This window comes from Triticum urartu, chromosome 6A (genome assembly GCF_056163025.1).
Source record: "Triticum urartu cultivar PI428250 chromosome 6A, HENAU_Tu73, whole genome shotgun sequence".
NCBI lineage: Eukaryota > Viridiplantae > Streptophyta > Magnoliopsida > Poales > Poaceae > Triticum > Triticum urartu.
Genome location: NC_141878.1, coordinates 406,716,827 through 406,741,727, shown reverse-complemented (window position 1 = coordinate 406,741,727; position 24,901 = coordinate 406,716,827). Strand labels below are relative to the sequence as shown.

At 39.5% G+C, this 24,901-nt stretch overlaps 1 long non-coding RNA gene across 1 annotated transcript; it reads right to left on the bottom strand.

Moving 5' to 3' along the window:
- Positions 1-22,583: 22,583 nt before the first annotated feature.
- Positions 22,584-23,548, bottom strand: LOC147965425 (uncharacterized). Its single transcript, XR_015607813.1, has 3 exons — positions 23,426-23,548; positions 23,143-23,254; positions 22,584-22,746 (listed from the first exon to the last, which is right to left on the bottom strand). It is a non-coding gene; the product is annotated as an uncharacterized LOC147965425 (long non-coding RNA).
- Between the last annotated feature and the right edge of the window lie 1,353 nt (positions 23,549-24,901).

The window sequence follows — 24,901 nt, the reverse complement described above, 5'->3', positions numbered from 1 at the left end:
ATGATTACACCATTCTCATCTTGCTTGTTCTTGAAAATCCATTTTGTTCCAATGACATTGCGTTCCATAGTTGGTCTCTTGACTAATGAACACACTTGGTTGCGTTCAAAACTGTTCAATTCTTCTTGCATAGCAACAAGACAATCATTGTCCATCAATGCATCTTGTACCTTAAGTGGCTGAACACTAGAGACAAACAAGAAGTGAGCACAAAAGTTTGTCAAATGTTTGCGAGTGACTCTACCTTCCGATATGCCGGTGAGAACTTTGTCAACATCAACACGACCGGCTACTCGAGGCATGATGGTGGTTAGGGTTTCGTGAGGTTCAACTTCACGTCCATCATCCACGTCCTCAACATATGGATCATTAATGTGTGGTGGAAGATCTTCTTCTTCATATTGCATTTGTTGAGCTTCATAATCAATTATTGCACTTTCTTGTGCTTGCCCTTGATGATGATCTTGTTCTTGAAAATTATCATGTAGAGGAACTTGATCGTCTTCTTGTACTTGAACTAAGGGCATCGGTTGAGCAATAGGAGCTTGTGATGGTATGGGTGTTGAAGTAGTTTGATGATGTGTGAAGCTTCCATCTTCTTATTAATCATCATGAGGTTCTTGTTCCATTGGAAGAAGTGCATCAACACCCATGGTTAAAATATCTTGAGAAAAATCTTCTTAACCTACATCACTTAGATCAACTTGCTCCCCATGGGAGCCATTAAATTCATCGAACACCACATCACAAGTTTCTGCAACACATCCATTGGATTTTTTGTAGACTCTATAGGCGTGAGAGTTTGATCCATAGCCAACAAATATGCCCTCAGTTGTTTTGGATTGAAATTTTCCTAACCGTTCCCTTTTGTCGAGGATGAAACATTTGCACCCAAATACACGAAAGTACTTGACATTTGGCTTGTTCCCAGTTAGTAGCTCATATGGAGTCTTTTCCAATATTGTGTGGAGGAAGAGTTGGTTTGATGCATGGCATGCAGTGTTGACAGCCTCAGCCCACAAACTATGTGGAGACTTGTATTCATCCAACATGGACCTTGCCATCTCCACAAGTGTACGGTTCTTCCTTTCGGCTACACCATTTTGCCGAGGAGTGTATGGAACTAAATATTGATGCTCAATTCCTTCATCACTAAGAAATTCTTCTAAGGTGTAGTTCTTGAACTCGGAGCCATTATCACTTCCTATTGCCAAGATTTCTTTGTCAAACTTGCGTTGTGCTTGCTTGGGAAAATCAATGAAGGTGATCTTCGTCTCGTCCTTGGACTTGAGGAAAAACGCCCATGTATATTTTGAGTAATCATCAACAATGAAAAGTCCATACTTTTCCCACCAAGACTATCCCATGAAGGAGGCCCAAAAAGATCCACATGAAGGAGCTCCAAAGGCCTTGAAGTAGACACGATATTCTTGGGTGGGTGCTTTGATTGATGTTGCTTCCCGGCTATGCATGCACTACACACATGATCTTTCTCAAAAGAGACATTGGTTAGTCAAATGACGTGATTACCCTTTAAGAGATCTTGAAGATTTCTCATGCCGACATGGGCTAGCGGGCGATACCATAGCCACCCCTTGTCGGCCTTGGCCATTAGACAAGTTGCATGGAATGTGCTCTCTTTCGAGAAATCAACCATGTAAAAGTTACCATCAAACTCTCCAACAAAGGCCACTTCGAGAGTGTCTCTCTTAAAGACTTTCACATCCCTTAGTCCAAAGAGTGTATCATAACCAACAGAAGCCAATTGGTGAACAGAAAGCAAATGATATTTAAGGGATTGAACAAGCATGACATTTGCAAGAGACATGTCATTTGTGATAGTCACCTTGCCCAACCCGAGTACCTGTCCTTTTGATCCTCCACCAAACATAATGCTCATAAATGGTTGAATAGCTTCCATGAAATCGTAGAGAAATTTTCTATCTCCGGTTATATGATTGGTACACCCACTATCAAACACCCATTTTACTCCACCATAGAAAGCAACCTACACACAATTATGACTTGGTTAGAGGCACCCATTTTTCAATGGGACCTCTCAAGTTAGTCACAAGGGTCTTAGGGACCCAAATAGCATAGGACCGGAATGCATTTTGAGGACCAACAAATTTTGCATAAACTTCTCCATCCTTAGTCTTACGAAGTACATTGGATGGAGGCATGAACTCTTTTGGTTTGTTGAGAGTGGGCATGCCCCTTGTGGACTTCCCACTAACAACCTTACATTTCTCCTTGTGCCCTTCTCGTACAAATGTTTCTTTTAGAGGGGTGGTGCACTTTTGAGAAGACGTCTTCTTCTTGCTTGTGCTTGGGTCAAACCCGAGACCCTCTTTGGAAAACACCTCATTGTGTTGGCTCAATACTTCATTAAGGTTCTTTTGTCCTTGAGCACATGTCATGAGACCTTTCTCGGTTTTAGCATTGAGAAAGTGGTTCTCCTCAAGAATAGATGCTAGGTCACTACTGGAGTTAGTAGTACAAGCATCAACATTGATAATAGGAGAAGAGTAATCCTTGGCTAAAGTTTCAAGATAAGTAAGCTTGAGCGTCTCAAAACTCTTTGTAAGAAGGGTGAGCTCTTCTTCCTTCATCTTGAGAGACACGAATAGAAGCTCACAATCCTTAGAGAGATATGGATGAGACTTCACAAGCTTACTTTTATCATTCATCAACTCTTCGCAAGAGTCCTTAGCCTTGTTCAAGGAGGCAAGCTCTGTAGCATGAACATCAATATTTGCACCAATTTTTAAGCATAGTTCATCATTTCGTGCTTCCTCATATTGGACTTTCCGCTCAAGGATTTCATATTTTCCTTTTCCTCGGTTATGAGGGTTTCGAGTTCCTTAATGGTGACGGTGTGCTTACCCACCATCTCCATAAGCATACAAAACATAGTGAGCTTCTTTCCTTTGAGGGAGCACATGACCTTATTTAATTTAGCAAACATGGGGTCATATATATCATTATCATCATAATTATCCTCCGCATCAAGATACTCATTACTAGGAGTAGAAGGAGTGAAAAGAGGAGGGTTTGATCGTGGGGTTACCTTGACCTTGTTAGGAGAGTTTTGATCCTCTCCATCTTCTACTACAGCCTTTGCCATTAGGCACTTGTGAGCGTTGCCCTTGTAGTCTTTCATGTAGTTGTAGGTGACAACATCACCACTCTTGTTGACTAGCCTCAAAGTGTTTTGAGAATCTTGGGCTACTCCGGCAACACCACTAACATCATCCGGATCGGATTCTTCATGAGCAACCATTGCTTTCCCATCTCTCTTCTTGAGCTTGGAGTTCAAAGGATTTGGCAACTTCTTCTTGGGAAAGGTCTTGGGAAACCTTAGTTTATCATCTCTCTTCTCATAAGTGCAATTGTGGGAGAAGTGGTTGGTTTCTTCACAGTTGTAGCATTTTCTCACTTTCTTCTTCTGGAATCTTTCCTTGAATTTTCCTGCGCCAAACTTCTTAATAAAGAGAGCAATGTCTTCATATGAGGGACTCTCATCAGAGTCAATCTCATCACCATCTTCATCCTCATCATCTTCCTCTTCTTCACTTTGCTCTTCTTCATATACATGCTTGGCATTCAATGCAAGACTGATTTTTTATGTTGAGGTACCATCCATGGCAAGATGTTTTGTAGCATTTGCCTTTGACTCTTCAAATAGTTGGAAGGTAGATATGATGTCATTCGGAGTAATTTCCTTGAATCCATGGAGTTGTCTTATGTTCCACACCATTTGATGATGATATGGAGCAAGAGCATGAAGCAACTTGTCCACGAGAAATCGCTTAGTCAAGTTGAATCCATCTTGTGTCTTGTCACACTCACAAGACTCAATGTCAGCGGTGACAGTCATGATACGCTCAAGGAGTCTCTTGGGATACTCACCTTTCTCCATACAAAAGTTTTGCAATTGGCCCTTGGCAATTTCATATTGATCAAGCCGGAGAGTGGAGGTATCGGTCTTGGTCCTCGCAATGCTATCCCATAATTCCTTGGCACTTGTGATATGTATGGTCTCCTTTGCTTGTCAGTCATACCTCTACTTATGCACATGGTTGATGTGTCATTGAGATTCTTGTCATATACCTCTCTTGGAGTAAGATTCTTCGGGTTAATAGCTTGGTAGCCATACTCCAAGATTTCCAACATCTCATCATTTCCATATCGAAGATGATCCTGCATAGCAACTCTCCACAAAGCAAAATTGGTAGTGTCATCAAGTAAAGGAGGTTCACCTTGAGGGTTACACTTTGGTTTCTCTATTTTAGGTCTTGCATAAAGCCAAGGAACACTAGAGTGTTCATTACTAGGAGGTTGTTAACCAAGTGATAGAGTAGGAACAGCTGGCCTCGAGGCCACACCACCAGAAACTGGTGCAAGCATCGTGGTTAGTGTGGCTACTCTCATTTGGACCAAGGACTCAAGAGAAGCATCATGCTCCTACTTTTTCTTAGCAAGTGCCTGTTCTAGATCCTCAGAAGTGAAGGACTTGACTTCCGTGGAAGTCGCGCACGTACTCTTTGGATCCGCAACAAGGGGAGTCCCATCGGGGTTCATCTCGCTCTAGGGCGGTTGATACGTCTCCAACGTATCTATAATTTTTGATTGTTCCATGCTGTTATATTATCATTCTAGGATGTTTTATAATCATTTTATATCATTTTTGGGACTAACCTATTGATTTAGTGCCAAGTGCCAGTTGCTATTTTTTTGCATGTTTTTTACATCGCATGAAATCAATATCAAACGGAGTCCAAACACCGCGAAACTTTTTGGAGATTTTTTATGGACCAGAACACCTAGGATGGGCCAGAGAAGCACCTGGGGGTGCCCTGAGGGGGGCACAACCCACCAAGGCGTGCCTGGGCCCCCAGGCGTGTCTAGGTGGGTTGTGCCCACCTCGATGGCCTCCCGCACCCCCTCTTTACCCTATAAATTCCCAAAAATTTCAGAAACCCTCGGGGTAACCCTAGATCAGAAGTTTCGCCGCCGCAAGGCTCTGTAGCCACGAGAAACCAATCTAGACCCCGTTCCGGCACCCAGCCAGAGGGGGGATCATCTCCGGTGGCCATCTTCATCATCCCAGCGGCCACCACGATGAGGACGAAGTAGTACACCCTCGGGGCTGAGGGTTTGTACCAGTAGCTGTGTGTTGAATCTCTCTCTCTCTCGTGTTCTTGAGATGTCATGATCTTGATGTATCGCGGGCTTTGTTAATATAGTCGGATCATATGGTGTTTTCCCCTCTCTATCTTGTTGTGATGAATTGAGTTTTTCCCTTTGAGATTTCGTTGTTATCGGATTGAATACTTTTATGGATTTGAGAACACTTGATACATATCTTGCAATTGAATACTCGTGGTGACAATGGGATATCATATTGATTCACTTGATATATGTTTTGGCACTCAACTCACGGATTCCCGAGGTGACATTGGGCTAATCTATGCATAGGGGTTGATGCATGTTCTTGTCTTTGTTTCTCCGGTATAAATCTTGGGGCACTATTTGAAGTTCTTTTTGTTGGATCGAATATTATGAATCTGAATTTGCTTTGGTGTTATTTTAGTACGAACTCTTGGTTAGATCGATCGGAAAGAATAGCTTTGTGTTATTTTAGTACGAACTCTAGGATAGATTGATCGGAAAGAATAGCTTTGAGGTGGTTTCGTACCCTACAAACAATTCCGTCTTATGTTCTCCGCTAGATAGGAACTTTGGAGTGATTCTTTGTTGCATGTTGAGGGACGGTTATATGATCCAATTATATTAGCATTGTTGAGAGGTTGCACTGGTGAAAGTACGGACCCTAGGCCTCATTTTCAAGCATTGCAATACCGTTTTTGTGCCCGTTTACTATTTGATACCTTTCTGTTTTCATTTATTCAGATTATAAAAATATATTTCTACCATCCATATTACACTTTTATCACCATCTCTTCGCCGAACTAGTGCACCTATACAAATTTCCATTGTATTGGGTGTGTTGGGGACACAAGGATTTCTTGTATTTGATTGCAGGGTCGTTTGAGAGAGACCATCTTCACCCTACACCTCCCTAGGATTGATAAACCTTAGGTCATCCACTTGAGGGGAAATTGCTACTGTCCTACAAAACTCTACGCGTGAAGGCCCAACACAAGTCTACAAGAGCAAGTTGTGTAGTGGACATCAAGCTCTTTTCTGGTGTCATTGCCGGGGAGGTGAGTGCTTGAAGGTATATCTTTAGATCTTGCAATCAAATATTTTAGTTTCTTGTTTTATCACTAGTTTGGTTCATAAAAGAAAACTATAAAAAATGGAATTGAGGTGGTCTCATATTATTCATCTCTATAATGTCTTCCGTGAAAATGATGGAAAGGAAAATTGTGCTCAATTGATAGAGGAAGAATTCAATAGAATGTTTGGTATAAATGATGAGAATGATTGCAATGTTGTTAGTATGAATTATTTGAATATCCATGGTGCTAATGATATGCAAAGCCATAAGCTTGGGGATGCTATATTTGATGAAGATGATATTTTTAGTCCCCCAAGTTTTGATGAGAAAATTTATTATGATGATTGCACACCTCCTATTTATGATGATTATATTGGTGAAAGTGGATTCGGAGAGGTCATGACTTTATTTAATGATGAATCCACTATTTTGGAAGAGGTTGCAATTGATTATGACAACAAAGTTGCTATCTATGATGATTATGGTGATGACATGTATGCTATATTGAATAATTATAACCATGAAACTTGTTTTCATGATTTTAATTTCCAATCCCATGATAGTTATTGTGTTGAGTTTGCTCCCACTACTATTCATGAGAATAAATTTGCTTATGTGGAGAGTGGGAAAATTTCTATGCTTATGTATCATGAAAAGAATGCTTTATGTGATAGCTATTTTGTTGACTTTAGTCATGATGCTACTGAAAATTATTATGAGAGGGGAACTTATGCTTTTACATATCTCAATAATACCAAGATTCCTCTCTTTATGTTGAAAGTTTTGAAGTTGCACTTGTTTTGCCTTCCTATGCTAGTTGATTCTTGTTCCCATAAATTGTTTGCTCACAAAATCCCTATACATAGGAAGTGGGTTGGACTTAAATGTGCTTGCCATGTGATTCATAATGCTCTTGTTATGTTTCAATTCTTATCTTTTATGCGAGTATCATTGAAATCGTCATGCCAAGCTGAAAAGGCATTAAAGAAAATAGCTTGTTGGGAGACAACCCAACACTTTTACCTACTATTTTTGTGTGTTCGCATGATTAAGCTACTGTATTAATCATGTTTTCTTGCTTTCGTTTCAATAAAGTGCCAAGTAAGACCTTTGGGATGGCTTACGGTGATAGTTGATTTGATCTTGCTGAAAAACTGAAACTTTTGCGCTCAGAAAACAATTCTCATTTTTAGAAGCGTGATAAAATGCTGATTATTTTTTAAGAAGATTAATAGACAAATTTTCCAAATTTTCCTATTTTTCAGAATTTTTTGAGTGGCATAAGATTGGTTGGAGTACAAAATACTACTGACTGTTCTGTTTTTGACAGATTCTATTTTCAATGCAGAGTTTGCTTATTTTCTAGTTTTTATGGCTTATATTGCTCAATATAAATTGTGGAAATTATATGCTACAGTAGGCATTGTGTTGAAACAATTATGAATCTTGTCTTTGACAGTACTAAAGTGAAATGCTTTGCTCTTTATCATACTAACCTATCTCACGAAGTTCCGTTAAGTTTTGTGTGATTGAATTTTTCAAGTTTTGGGTGTGACATCGATGTGAGGAGAATAAAGAGTGACAATACCCTAAGCTTGGGGATGCCCAAGGCACCCCAAGGTAATATTCAAGGAGGATCCAAGCAACTAAGCTTGGGGATGCCCCGGAAGGCATCCCCTCTTTCGTTCCAACATTATCGGTAACCTCACCTGGAGCTATGTTTTCATTCATCACATGATATGTGTTTTGCTTGGAGCATCAATTTATTTTGTTAGTATTTGCTTTCTGTTATTTAGAATAATGTTTTGCATCTTTTATTTCAATAAAAGTGGCATTGATATCCTTTACTATGCTTATTTTACAAGTCTACATGTTGCTGTTTGAAAACAGAAAGGTTACCGCTCTTGCAAAAATTCCCTAGAGAAGTAAGAATGTGATAAAATGTTGAAACTTTTTAAAAAATAAGCTCTGATAAATTTTCTATGGTGTGGTAAATTTTCATAATCTTTGGAGTTTAAGAAGTATTGATACTCTTGCATTCTTTACAAATTGTACTGTTTTGGCAGATTGTTGTTATGTTTGCATTGTTTGCATATGTTTGCTTGTTTAATGATTATATTTGAGGATAGGAGTATTAAATATGCAGAGGCATCTAGTATGAAATGTTGAATAATAATTTTAGTGATTTGCTACAGTAGAGAATGATAAGTTTTTGCATTGGTTTATACTAACTTATCTCGCGAGTTCTTGTTGAGTTTTGTGTGGATGAAGCTTTTGAGATTTAGGAAAACCGTGATATGAGAAGAATTAAGGAGACACAAAAGCTCAAGCTTGGGGATTACCAAGGCATCCCAAGATAATATTTCAAGAAGTCTGAAGCATCTAAGCTTGGGGATGCCCCGGTAGGCATCCCACCTTTCTTATTCAACAATTATCGGTTAGTATCGGTTGAGCCTAAATTTTTGCTTCTTCACATGATGTGTGATATTCTTAGAATGTCATTTTGTTTTGTTTTTTTCTTTCTGTTTTAATAAAATACTTAGATCTGAAAGTTTTTAAATAAAATAGAGTCCTCAAATAGTTTCCAGGGAGGCTAGGTAAGCGGCATTCACATCCTGTCAACGAAGCTCTTTTCTATGGAATTTCTCTAGTGCTTCACTTATATCTTTTTGAGCACGGTGTGAGTTAGTATTTCTTGAAGAAATTATCTCTTGATTCACTTAAATTAATTTGAGAGAAAGAAATATTATGCTCATGATCTTCACTTATATTTGTTTGAGCTTATCAAAAGCAACACATGAAAATTAGTCCCAAAGTGATAGCTATCCAAGAAGGATATAATCAAAACTTTCATGAAGATCATTGGACAAAATAAACTTGATTCCTCGTAATAGTTTTGAGATATGATGATGTGATATGTGAGTCATGTTGATGAGTAATTATGCTTTAGTAAGAATATTGGCGTTAAGGTTTGTGATTCCCTATGCAAGCACGAAAGTCAATAGTTGTGCAATGAAATTACATCCTACTTGTGGTGCATTATTCGGTGTTAATTATGCTCAATGCTCGCTTATGAGATTATTCGTTTCTTTGTTGGTCGCTTCTCAATATTTTGCTAGCCTTCATTTTGCACTAAGTATGATCACTACTTGTGCATCCAAAATCCTTTAAATCAGTTTTGCCACATGAGTCCACTATACCTACCTATATGCGGTATTCTTTTGCCGTTCTAAGAAAATTTTTATGTGCCATCTCTAATTTTCAAAATAAATTTCTCTTTTGTGTTCTAGTACCACTCGCGAGGCGGTGAGGGTTGGCCAATATTTTCCATGCTAGATGTGTTATTCTCACGACGAGTGTTTATTCACTTGTCATTTCACGAGAGTAAGGCAAGGGTATTAGGGATGCCCAGTCCTGAAATGAAAAATGAATTTACTTATGTTGTCAAATAATAAATTCCTTGGGAAGTGTTGGTATGGAGGGCACCCGTGGATACAGTTAGCCATGGAAAGTGAAAGTATGGTGGAAAAAGGAATAAAATTTATTTTCTGTTTGGGAACCGCCTATGATATATCTAGCATGGAAAGTGTTGGGAGCTCTAAGTCGTTTTCGTTGGTGGGAAAAGTATGCCTCTCAAAATGTTTTTAGCTCTCAATTTTCGCTTTGAGCTCTGGCACCTCTACAAATCCCTACTTCCCTCTACGAAGGGCCTTTCTTTTACTTTATGCAATTTTTATTTTTAATTTGAGTCTCCATCTTCTCTTATAAAGCATCAACTAGGAGGCACTATGATCATACTTGAGCATTGGGTTTAGCTAATATGCGAGTGTGTTTCATGAATGGATCAATGATTGAGCATGATGGGCTAGGGATAACTTATTTTAGCATTGATATTTTGAAAGACATGATTGCTTGTTGATATGCTTGAGTATTTAAGTCTCATGTCAAAAGTAGACTATTGCTTTGAACCATATAAAAGTCCAATTGTCCATGCTATAAAGAAAATAACATGAGATGACATGTTAGGAAACATTCCATGTCAAAAATTCTGTTTTTACCATTTACCTACTCGAGGATGAGCAGGAATTAAGCTTGGGGATGCTGATACGTCTCCAACGTATCTATAATGTTTGATTGTTCCATGCTGTTATATTATCATTCTTGGATGTTTTATAATCATTTTATAGTCATTTTATATCATTTTTCGGGACTAACCTATTGACTTAGTGCCAAGTGCCAGTTGTTGTTTTTTGCGTGTTTTTATATCGCAGGAAATCAATATCAAACGGAGTCCAAACACCATGAAACTTTTTGGAGATTTTTTATGGACCAAAACACCCAGGATGGGCCAGAGAAGCACCTGGGGGTGCCCCGAGGGGGGCACAACCCACCAAGGCGCACCTGGGCCCCCAGGCGCGCCCAGGTGGGTTGTGCCCACCTCGGTGGCCTCCCGCACCCCCTCTTTACCCTATAAATTCCCAAGAATTCCAGAAACCCTCGGGGTAACCCTAGATCAGAAGTTCCACCGCCGCAAGGCTCTATAGCCATGAGAAACCAATCTAGACCCCGTTCTGGCACCCTACCGGAGGGGGAATCATCTCCGGTGGCCATCTTCATCATCCCGGTGCCACCACGATGAGGAGGGAGTAGTCCACCCTCGGGGCTGAGGGTTTGTACCAGTAGCTATCTGTTTAATCTCTCTCTCTCTCTCTGTCATGTTCTTGAGATGTCATGATCTTGATGTATCACGGGCTTTGTTAATATAGTCGGATCATATGGTGTTTTCCCCCTCTCTATCTTGTCGTGATGAATTGAGTTTTTCCCTTTGAGATTTCGTTGTTATCGGATTGAATACTTTGATGTATTTGAGAACACTTGATATATATCTTGCAATTGAATACTCGTGGTGACAATGGGGTATCGTATTGATTCACTTGATATATGTTTTGGCACTCAACTCACGGATTCTCGAGGTGACATTGGGGTAATCTATGCATAGGGGTTGATGCACGTTCTTGTCTTTGTTTCTCTGGTAGAAATATTGGGGCACTCTTTGAAGTTCTTTGTGTTGGATTGAATATTATGAATCTGAATTTGCTTTGGTGTTATTTTAGTACGAACTCTTGGTTAGATCGATCGAAAAGAATAGCTTCGTGTTATTTTAGTACAAACTCTAGGATAGATTGATCGGAAAGAATAGCTTTGAGGTGGTTTCGTACCCTACAAACAATTCAGTCTTATGTTCTCTGCTAGATAGGAACTTTGGAGTGATTCTTCGTTGCACGTTGAGGGACGGTTACATGATCCAATTATATTAGCATTGTTGAGAGGTTGCACTAGTGAAAGTACGGACCCTAGGCCTCATTTTCAAGCATTGAAATATCGTTTTTGTGCCCGTTTACTATTTGCTACCTTGCTGTTTTTATTTATTCAGATTATAAAAATATATTTCTACCATCCATATTACACTTTTATCACCATCTCTTCACCGAACTAGTGCGCCTATACAAATTGCCATTGTATTGGATGTGTTGGGGACACAAGAGATTTCTTGTATTTGATTGCAGGGTCGTTTGAGAGAGACCATCTTCATCCTACACCTCCCACGGATTGATAAACCTTAGGTCATCCACTTGAGGGAAAATTGCTACTGTCCTACAAAACTATACGCTTGGAGGCCCAACACAAATCTACAAGAACAAGTTGCATAGTAGACATCAGCGGTTAAGCCACAAGAATAGAGCACGAATAACAAAGAGTCTCTTGTGTCCCCAACACACCCAATACAATGGTAAATTGTATAGGTGCACTAGTTCGGCAAAGAGATGGTGATACAAGTGGTATATGGATAGTAGATAAATGTTTTTGTAATCTGAAAATATAAAAACAGCAAGGTAACTAATGATAAAAGTGAGCACAAATGGTATTGCAATGCGTTGAAATAAGCCCTAGGGTTCATACTTTCACTAGTGCAAGTCCTCTAAAAAATAATAACATAATTGGATCATATAACTATCCCTCAACATGCAACAAAGAGTCACTCCAAAGTCACTAATAGCATAGAACAAATGAAGAGATTATGTTAGGGTACGAAACCACCTCAAAGTTATTCTTTCCAATCAATCGGTTGGGCTATTCCTATAAGTGTCACAAACAGCCCTAGAGTTCGTACTAGAATAACACCTTAAGACACAAATCAACCAAAACCCGAATGTCACCTAGATACTCCAATGTCACCTCAAATATCCGTGGGTATGATTATACGATATGCATCACACAATCTGAGATTCATCTATTCAACCAACACAAAGGACCTCAAAGAGTGCCCCAAAGTTCTACCGAAGAATCACGATGAAAACATGCGCCAACCCCTATGCATAGGTTCATGGGCGGAACCCGCAAGTTGATCACCAAAACATACATCAAGTGGATCACGTGGTATCCCATTGTCACCACAGATACGCACGGCAAGACATACATCAAGTGTTCTCAAATCTTTAAAGACTCAATCCGATAAGATAACTTCAAAGGAGAAACTCAATCCATTACAAGAGAGTAGAGGGGGAGAAGAAACATAAGATCCAGCTATAATAGCAAAGCTCGCGATACATCAAGATCGTATCACTTCAAGAACACGAGAGAGAGAGAGAGAGATCAAACACATAGCTACTGGTACATACCCTCAGCCCCGAGGGAGAACTACTCCCTCCTCGTCATGGAGAGCACCGGGGTGATGAAGATGGCCACCGGAGAAGGATTCCCCCTCCGGCAGGGTGCCGGAACGGGTCTAGATTGGCTTTCGGTGGCTACGGAGGCTTCTGGAGGAGGAACTCCCGATCTATTGTGATGTCTGGAAGTTTTAGGGTATTTGGAGATATATAGGCGGAAGAAGTACGCTAGGGGGCCACGAGGGGCCCACGAGGGTGGAGGGCGCGCCCCCTACCTCGTGGCCTCCTTGAAGCTTCCCTTACATGCACTTCTAGTCTTCTGGGCTTCTTTCCTTCCAAAAATGGGTTCCATGAAGTTTTAGGTCAATTGGACTCCGTTTGGTTTTCCTTTTCTTCGAAACCCTAAAACAAGGTAAAAACAGAAACTGGCACTGGGCTCTGGGTTAATAGGTTAGTCCCAAAAATGATATAAAAGTGTATAATAAAGCCCATAAACATCCAAAACAGTAGATAATATAGCATGGAGCAATCAAAAATTATAGATACGTTGGAGACATATCAGCATCCCCAAGCTTAATTCCTGCTCGTCCTCGAGTAGGTAAATGATAAAAACAGAATTTTTGATGCAGAGTGCTACTTGGCATAATTTCAATGTAATTCTTCTTAATTGTGGCATGAATATTCAGATCCGAAAGATTCAAGACAAAAGTTCATATTGACATAAAAATGATAATACTTCAAGCATACTAACTAAGCAATTATGTCTTCTCAAAATAACATGGCCAAAGAAAGTTCATCCCTACAAAATCATATAGTTTAGTCATGCTCCATTTTCGTCACACAAGAATGCTCTCATCATGCACAACCCCGATGACAAGACAAGCAAATGTTTCATACTTTAGTAATCTCAAACCTATAAACTTTCACGCAATACATGAGCGCGAGCCATGGATATAGCACTATGGGTGGAATAGAATATAATGAGGGGGTTATGTGGAGAAGACAAAAAGGAGAAAGTATCACATCAACGAGGCTAATCAATGGGCTATGGAGATGCCCATCGATTGATGTTAATGCAAGGAGTAGGGATTGCCATGCAACAGATGCACTAGAGCTATAAATGTATGAAAGCTCAACAAAAGAAACTAAGTGGGTGTGCATCCAACTTGCTTGCTCACGAAGACCTAGGGCACTTGAGGAGGCCCATTGTTGGAATATACAAGCCAAGTTCTATAATGAAAATTCCCACTAGTATATGAAAGTGACAAAACAAAAGACTCTCTATCATGAAGATTATGGTGCTACTTTGAAGCACAAGTGTGGCAAAGGATAGTAGCATTGTCCCTTATCTCTTTTTCTCTCATTTTTTTGGGCCTTCTGTTTTTTTATATGGCCTTTCGCTTTTTTTTGGGCCTTCTCTTTTTTATGTCCTTTCTCTTCTCTTTTTTTCTTTTTTTATTCCTCACTTGGGACAATGCTCTAGAAAATGATGATCATCACACTTCTATTTATTTACAACTCAATGATTACAACTCGATACTAGAACAAAAGATGACTCTATATGAATGCCTCCGGTGGTGTACTGGGATTGCGATGAATCAAGAGTGACATGTATGAAAAATTATGAACGGTGGCTTTGCCACAAATACGATGTCAACTACATGATCATGCAAAGCAATATGACAATGATGATGCGTGTCATAATAAACGGAACGGTGGAAAGTTGCATGGCAATATATCTCGGAATGGCTATGGAAATGCCATAATAGGTAGGTATGGTGGCTGTTTTGAGGAAGATATAAGGAGGTTTTTGTGTGACAGAGCGTATCGTATCACGGGGTTTGGATGCACCGGCAAAGTTTGCACCAACTCTCAATTTGAGAAAGGGAAATGCACGGTACCGAATAGGCTAGCAAGGATGGAAGGGTGAGAGTGCGTATAATCCATGGACTCAACATTAGTCATAAATAACTCACATACTTATTGCAAAAATCTACAAGTCATCAAAAACCTCGGCACTATGCGCATGCTCCTAGGGGGATAGATTGGTAGGAAAATACCATCGCTCGTCCCCGACCGCCACTCAGAAGGAGGACAATCAAATAACACCTCATGTTTCAAATTTGTTACATAACGTTTACCATACGTGCATGCTACGGGACTTGCAAACTTCAACATAAGCATTTCTCAATTTCACAACTACTCAACTAGCACGACTTTGATCTTATTACCACCATATCTCAAAACAATCATCAAGCATCAAACTTCTCTTAGTATTCAAAACACTCATAAGAAGATTTTACTAATCTTGAATACCTAGCATATTAGGATTTTAAGAAAATTACCATGCTATTAAGACTCTTGAAATAATATAAGTGAAGCATGAGAGTTCATCTATTTCTTGCCACCATGCTCTAAAAGATATAAGTGAAGTACTAGAGCAAACAACAAACTACTCCGAGAGATATAAGTGAAGATCAATGAGTAGTCAAATAATTATGCAACTATGTGAAGACTCTCTAACATTTAATAATTTAAGATCTTGGTATTTTATTCAAACATAAAGCAAAACTAAATAAAATAAAAATACGCTCCAAGCAAAACACATATCATGTGGTAAATAAAAATATAGCTCCAAGTAAAGTTACGGATGAACGAAGACGAAAGAGGGGATGCCTTCCAGGGCATCCCCAAGCTTAGGCTCTTGGTTGTCCTTGAATATTACCTTGGGGTGCCTTGGGAATCCCCAAGCTTGGGCTCTTGCCACTCCTTATTCCATAGTCCATCGAATCTTTACCCAAAACTTGAAAACTTCACAACACAAAACTTAACAGAAAACTCGTAAGCTCCGTTAGTATAAGAAAATAAATCACCACTTCAAGGTACTATAATGAACTCATTACTTATTTATATTGGTGTTAAACCTACTGTATTCCAACTTCTCTATGGTTTATAAACTATTTTACTAGCCATATATTCATCAAAATAAGTAAACAACACATGAAAAACAGAATCTGTCAAAAACAGAACAGTCTGTAGTAATCTGGATCAAATGTATACTTCTGGAACTCATAAAATTCTCAATAAATGATGGACCTGAGGAATTTATCTATTAATCATCTGCAAAAAGAATTAACTAAATATCACTCTCCAAATAAACATGGCAGCAATTCTCGTGAGTGCTAAAGTTTCTGTTTTTTACAGCATGATCAACAAGACTCTCCCCAAGTCTTCCCAAAGGTTCTACTTGGCACAAACACTAATTAAAAGCATAAAACCACATATAAACAGAGGCTAGATGAATTATTTATTACTAAACAGGAAAAAAAGCAATGAATAAAAATAAAGTTGGGTTGCCTCCCAACAGGCGCTTTCGTTTAACGCCCCTAGCTAGGCATGATGATTTCAATGATGCTCACATAAAAGGTAAGAATTGAAACATAAAGAGAGCATCATGAAGAATATGACTAGCACATTTAAGCCTAATATACTTTCTATGCATAGGTAATTTGTGAGCAAAAAACTTATGGGAACAATAATCAACTAGCATAGGAAGGTAAAACAAACATAACTTTAAAACTTTAAGCACATAGAGAGGAAACTTGATATTATTGCAATTCCTACAAGCATAAGTTCCTCCCTCATAATAATTTTCAGTAGCATAATGAATGAATTCAAAAATATAACCAGCACCTAAAGCATTCTTTTCATGATCTACAAGCATAGAATTTTTATTACTCTCCACATAAGCAAAATTCTTCTCATTCGGAATAGTGGGAGTGTCATAAGAGACTTGAATACTATAAATTGTCTCCACATTAAAAGAGTAATGTTCAGAAAAAGGGTAATCATAATCATGACAAGTTATATAAATATAATCATCACTACTTTTTATAGCATATGTATCATCACAATAATTATCATAAGTAGGAGGCATGCTATCATCATTATAAATTTGCATATCAAAACTTGGGAGATTAAAAATATCATCTTCATTAAGCGTAGCATCCCCAAGCTTGGGACAAACATTAATTGCAGCAAATATATTCTCAAAAACATCATATTCATCAAACATAGCATCCCAAAGCTTGGGCCTTTTCATATCATAAGCATAATCACTCTCATCATTAATAGTATAGATAGCACCAATAGTATAGCAATTATCATATTCTTCCAAGTAAGTGCCAAAAAGATTTCCAAGATCATAAGAAGTATCATTATCTTCCACAATTATATTTTCATGAGGCGCAATAGTGATAGGAGCTTCATTATTTGGGAGCGATATCTTTTTACCTCTCTTCCTTTTTCTTTTCTTCTTCTTCACCACATCATGTGTGGGTTCAATCCTCTTTTTGGAGCTCCTTATTAATGAGATTGGTTGAATAGGAGGATCCTCCTCGTTATTTGATTCATCATAAGAAATAATAGGAGGGTATTGGGAAGTCTCTTCCCTTTCATTAGTATTATCTTCATCTTCTATTTGTTTTCTTTTCTTTATGTAATTGGCAATATAAGGATTTTCAATGCAATTCACCGCACAATACATATAAATCTTCTCTAGATCAAAATCAAGAAATCTATCAAGATTAAACTTTGGAATACCCTCAGTTATACGTTTCATTTCCTCATACCCCAAAAGAAGACTAAGCTCTTTATGATGCTCAAGGGTAATCAAATTATCACAATTTTTGGATACGATTCGGTCATGAAACAATTTGCATTGGAGACTTAAATGACCATGTTTATTGCAAAGTTCACAAGGGGCGCGAAAAATTTTGATTTTTTCAGGACAATCATCAAGACTTTCTTGCAACAATTTAGTTTCTAAATACTTATGCCTCTTGCAATATCTATCTTCCCTATTTGGTGTGTACATACAAACCCAATGCACTCCACAAAAATTGACATGTTTATAGGAGACATTTTCATCATAACTAGTGCAATCATCATTAGTATCATGGATATTCAAAGAATTCGTACTAACAACATTGCAAGCATGCTCATCATTCACATATTTAGTGCCAAACATTTTATAGATTTCTTCTTCTAGCACTTGAGCACAATTATCCTTTCCATCATACTCATGAAAGATATTAAAAAGGTGAAGCGTATGAGACAAACTCAATTCCATTTTTTTATAGTTTTCTTTTATAAACTAAACTAGTGATAAAACAAGAAACTAAAAGACTCGATTGCAAGATCTAAAGATATACCTTCAAGCACTCACCTCCCTGGCAACGGCGCCAGAAAAGAGCTTGATGTCTACTACGCAACCTTCTTGTTGTAGACGTTGTTGGGCCTCCAAGTGCAAAGGTTTGTAGGACAGTAGCAAATTTCCCTCAAGTGGATGACCTAAGGTTTATCAATCTGTAGGAGGCGTAGGATGAAGATGGTCTCTCTCAAGCAACCCTGCAACCAAATAACAAAGAGTCTCTTGTGTCCCCAACACACCCAATACAATGGTAAATTGTATAGGTGCACTAGTTCGGCAAAGAGATGGTGATACAAGTGGTATACGGATAGTAGATACAGGTTTTTGTAATCTGAAAATATAAAAACAGCAAGGTAACTAATGATAAAAGTGAGCACAAACGGTATTGCAATGTGTTGAAACAAGGCCTAGGGTTCATACTTTCACTAGTGCAAGTCCTCTCAAAAATAATAACATAATTGGATCATATAACTATCCCTCAACATGCAACAAAGAGTCACTCCAAAGTCACTAATAGCGGAGAACAAACGAAGAGATTATGGTAGGGTACGAAACCACCTCAAAGTTATTCTTTCCAATCAATCCATTGGGCTATTCCTATAAGTGTCACAAACAGCCCTAGAGTTCGTACTAGAATAACACCTTAAGACACAAATCAACCAAAACCCTAATGTCATCTAGATACTCCAATGTCACCTCAAGTATCTGTGGGTATGATTATACGATATGCATCACACAATCTCAGATTCATCTTCAATCAACATAAAGGACCTCAAAGAGTGCCCCAAAGTTCTACCAGAGAATCACGACGAAAACGTGTGCCAAACCCTACGCATAGGTTCATGGGCGGAACCAGCAAGTTGATCACCAAAACATACATCAAGTGAATCACGTGGTATCCCATTGTCACCACAGATACGCACGGCAAGACATACATCAAGTGTTCTCAAATCTTTAAAGACTCAATCCGATAAGATAACTTCAAAGGGGAAACTCAATCCATTACAAGAGAGTAAAGGGGGAGAAGAAACATAAGATCCAACTATAATAGCAAAGCTCGCGATACATCAAGATCGTATCACTTCAAGAACACGAGAGAGAGAGAGAGAGAGAGATCAAACACATAGCTACCGGTACATACCCTCAGCCCCGAGGGAGAACTACTCCCTCCTCGTCATGGAGAGCACCGGGATGATGAAGATGGCCACCGGAGAAGGATTCCCCCTCCGGCAGGGTGCCGGAACGGGTCTAGATTGGCTTTCGATGGCTACGAAGGCTTCTGGCGGCGGAACTCCCGATCTATTGTGCTCTCTGGAAGTTTTAGTGTATATGGAGATATATAGGCGGAATAAGTACGTCGGGGGGCCACGAGGGGCCCACGAGGGTGGAGGGCGCGCCCAGGGGGTGGGCGCGCCCCCCTACCTCGTGGCCTCCTCGAAGCTTCCCTTACGTGCACTTCAAGTCTTCTGGGCTTCTTTCCTTCCAAAAATGGGTTCCGTGAAGTTTCAGGTCAACTGGACTCTGTTTGGTTTTCCTTCGAAACCCTAAAACAAGGTAAAAACAGAAACTAGCATTGGGCTCTGGGTTAATAGTTTAGTCCCAAAAATGATATAAAAGTGTATAATAAAGCCCATAAACATACAAAACGGTAGATAATATAGCATGGAGCAATCAAAAATTATAGATACGTTGGAGACGTATCAGTAAGCAAGCACAATATGATATAAGGACTAAGAGACAAGTAACCACAAGTAGAGAGTTAGGGTTAGGAATAACCGCAACTCCGAGAGACGAGGATGTATGACGATGTTCACTTCCTTGGAGGGAACCTACGTCACTGTTAGAGAGGTGGATGTTACCATGAAGGCACACCAATGATGACCCACAAGTATAGGGGATCTATCATAGTCCTTTCGATAAGTAAGAGTGTCGAACCCAATGAGGAGCAGAAGGAAATGATAAGCAGTTTTCAGTAAGGTATTCTCTGCAAGCACTGAAATTATCGGTAACAGATAGTTTTGTGATAAGGTAATTTGTAACGGGTAACAAGTAATAAAAGTAAATAAGGTGCAGCAAGATGGCCCAATCCTTTTTGTAGCAAAGGACAAGCCAGGACAAACTCTTATATAAAGGAAAGCGCTCCCGAGGACACATGGGAATTATCGTCAAGCTAGTTTTCATCATGTTCATATGATTCGCATTCAGTACTTTGATAATTTGATATGTGGGTGGACCGGTGCTTGGGTACTGCCCTTCCTTGGACAAGCATCCCACTTATGATTAACCCCTATTGCAAGCATCTGCAACTACAAGAGAAGTATTAAGGTAAACCTAACCATAGCATAAAACATATGGATCCAAATCAGCCCCTTACGGAGCAACTCATGAACTAGGTTTTAAGCTTCTGTCATTCTAGCAACCCATCATCTACTTATTACTTCCCAATGCCTTCCTCTAGGCCCAAACAAGGGTGAAGTGTCATGTAGTCGATGTTCACATGACACCACTAGAGGAAAGACAACATACATCTCATCAAAATATCAAACAAATACCAAATTCACATGACTACTTATAGCAAGACTTCTCCCATGTCCTCAGGAACAAACGTAACTACTCACAAATCATATTCATGTTCATAATTAGAGCGGTATTAATATGCATAAAGGATCTGAACATATGATCTTCCACCGAATAAACCAACTAGCATCAACTACAAGGAGTAATCAACACAACTAGCAACCCATAGGTACCAATCTGAGGTTTCACTACAACACGAACCCCCCTTTAGCAACGCATCGATGCATTGGTGCATGTCCATATAACCGTTGCTAAGGTCTACACCAACGGATTAATATGCGTTGTCGTTGGTGGTGTTGCAAAGGTCTACAACAACATATACACATGTGTTGGTAAACCATGTGAAAATGCGTTGCATGGTAGCAACATATTGAGTGAGAGTGTGACAACATATTATATGCGTTGCTAGCATCCTGCATAAAAGGATATTCAAATGGTCATAAAATGTATTTTATATATTGCCTTCCAGAATGATAAGATCAATGGTGATAGTTAATAGGAGGAACAAATAATAAAGAGAAAGGTGTAATATATTAAATTTACTCTGTTGCATTACAAAGAACATGACTCTAAGGGTTACATGCTTTGATACTAACTAGTACTAGCCAATCCTGGACGTTTCAATCGATGTCTCAACTATTCTAAAACATAATGTTTGAAACATTGACACTGGAATGATGTCCTAAAATATAACATAAGACTATCTAGTAGCAATGCCATTCCCGACCTTGCAATCAACATCTGAGCCATGCATCATAAAAATATCATAGGAACCTACAAAAATAAAGGAATGAGATCAGTAACTTCCGGTAGAAAAAAGGTCAATAGAGCAGAAAAATTTAGAAGACAACAAACAAAAGTTGAAGGCTATGCAATAATTAATCCGACTGCATGACCAATAATTTTGAACTTTTTTGTGGTCTTATCAACTGGTCAGATTTTGCACTGGTGATAGAACTACAATTACAAATTACCTCACAGAAGTTCCCACTTGGCACTAGTGGTGTTCTAGGTTTTTAGTGCCAAGAATATTGCATGGAAGTAGTGCTGGTTCTAGGATTCACAAGTTGTGATTTGAAAACTATATTTTAAATTACACGTACACAAACTACACTTAAATGTAGTAAAACACAAGCAACGTCGTCACTGCCTGGAACAATCCAGTTTCTGTAACCTAAAGATACAACATATGTATTGCTAATTTTGAGGACCACAAACCAATATTTCAAATGTAAGTATACTGACTTTAAAGTTGCTCCATAGACAAACTGTGATAACATCATTACTCACACAAAGGTTTCCAGCCCAAATGGTTCTCTAAATACGAACTCTCTTAGGATAATCTAAAATACTGAGAAATTTGTGCGCTTTGCATTGCCAATCTATTTAATTAATAGATAAACTTTGTCAGGCGAAATGGTTAAGTATTTAAACTAAAAGATTACTGTCAAAATAGAAGCTACTTTTTCAATAGTGATTAGTTTTTTTCGATGAAAAAATTGCTGCAAACTTGCATACTGTGAAGACAGTTTCATACATGTACATGCATCTAACTTTTCCTACTTGACTGAACAACCATACTGGTACAAAATGGATAGCTGCAATTACTCCTAGTAATATCCGCATAGCTTCTAGCTGCTGCATCTTGCATTGTACTGTAGGAATATGGCTAAGTTGGTATCAAGAAGTATAAATTAATAGACATACGAGAAACAAAAACCCATAGAGCGCCGCAAAAAAACTACAATGAATGCAAACCACTAATCATAGACGCATCAATGCGGCATTAGAAATATGAGAGGACAAATCAGCCTAGGTGACTGAGCTATGGTACTGGATTATTGTACGGGATGAGGCAGATGGCTAACTGGTGGTGCTGCACTACAAACCATCACTCTAGAGCGGCTGTGCCACATCTGTACATCTCGCAGTCGTCGTGCCACTCTTGTGCATATGGGAGTCGCCGCACCGGTGTTGTGCATCTGGGAACCGCAACCGAACCTCCGCTTTTTCGGCCAATCGAGTAGGCCCCTGCCCCTGCACTATTTAGACATAAATTGGAGCTCAAAATCATTTAATAATCTACATTAGACAAACTTTCTAGTTACCTAAGAATTACAATGCCACACATTAGACTCTTCAAATCCACAGATAATTAAGGAACCAGCAGAAGCAACAACATGTAAAAGAAACACATCATCACATGGGCTTCTCTAGGAATAGAAGGGGAATTTTGTTTCTAGAGAAGTGGGATCCAAGATGTTTACAGAGAAATAAAACGAAATTAACGTGGCACCATTTAATATTTCAAGACCAACCTAGTACAAAAGCTGGATAAATATTTAAGAAAATGCATCAGAGGTGACCTACGTAATGACTGAACAGTCTAAATAAAAGCAAATCTAAGTAAAGGTTGAACAATTTTTGTCAGTACCTACCAAGTTTAAAGAAACACTACCCATGCCCCTTTGCTGCCAATGTGGCATATCATATAATCAAGAGAATTCGATCCCTGTCACCACTCAGCTCCCTAATCGTGTACCATTTGTCCTGTCATTGGATAACGGATCATCAATTCCTATATGAATGTACAAAATATGGGACTAGACAAAAGTTAACACTGTATAACAAACATATGATGGCACACTTGACTCGCTGGATCAGTTAGTGTAAAAATTACGGATGTCTACTAAATAAGAATTCTACGATAAGGAAACTGACATGTGTTGGTGGCCTTCTGAATCAGGGGAGGGTCAAGGGTGTATCAAGGAAGCAAATGGGTTGCTACACTTTCTCCAATGCTGTCGTAAGCTGTACATATCCATCTGCCCATGAAACTGTATGCAATTAAAGCAAGTGAATCCTCACACAATCAGCCAAGGCAAGCTAAAAGTTTTTACATAATCTTACCTATCTGTGCATCTATTGTCAACAGTTTGAAACCACACGTGTAGGGTAATTTCATACCAAACCAAAATCATGGTTACTGCAAGTATTCATAGACTGACAAATTGTTAGCTGACATCTCATGGGCACAAAAACTGCAAGGGGAAAATCACATAATGAGATACACGTGGACAAATAATTAGATACAGATGACACAAATCTCCCCGTCATGGAGTAGTACAACTTCAGTGTGGAAGTGGTTTGCAGAGCTCAGAAATTTCATTCCAAAGACAATGTCAATACAGCCTGGAGCTCCTCTAGATCCTCCAGAACAGAGATGTTTTAGCTTGAAAACAAAAGGGGGAAAGCATCAGCAGCTAAAATCGTACCGTTGGGTTGCATTATGCCTTACGGGCCTATAAAGCACTGTGTTTCTAATCCAAATTGTAGTACGGATTAACCGTCAACACAGCCGAGGCGGGTACGCACCGTCATCCGCGGTCCGGTAGCAGCGCGATACAAACCAGAGGCGATGGAGCCGTGCCGGCGACCTGTGGTCACCAGGGTTTCTGCGGGGCGCATGCGGAGGCATGGAGAACGTCGCCGCGACGGAAAATCAGAGGAGAGGGCGAAAGGGAATCCGGGCCTACGAGCGACGGGCGTGGGAGAGCGCCGGATCTAGCTGGTGAGGTGGCGACAGCGATCGGAGGAGAGGACCGAGGGGAATCCGGGCCTATGACGAGTGTGGGAGAGCGCTGGATCTAGCCGGTGAGGTGGTGGCGGCAGTATCATGGTTGAGAGAGATAAATCAGGGGAGAGGGAGAGGGCACATAGAAATTTTGGCTGCGTGATTTATTTCTTTTTTACATGGGTTGCGTAATATTTGGATGGGGACGACCGGACAAGGGTGGGAGGTGGGCGCGAGGAGGCTATTCCTCAGGGAATGAGGAGGAGTGTGGCGCGTGGGAAGTGGGAGGTTAAATAAACAACACTTATTATCATATCGTTGGTAGACATGTGTTGGTATAGGGGGTTCTTGTTGTAGTGTTTGGAGACAAAGATTGGATACAAGAGATGAACTAGGGTTTGAGATAAGATGGTGCTGGTGAAGATGTTGATGGAGATTGACCCCCTCCCGATGAGAGGATCGATGGTGATGACGATGGTGATGATTTCCCCCTCCCAGAGGGAAGTTTCCCCGGCAAAACAGCTCCGCTGGAGCCCTAGATTGGTTCCGCCAAGGTTCCGCCTCATGGCGGTGGAGTTTCTTCTCGTGATCTTGCTTATGATTTTTTTCCAGGACGAAAGACC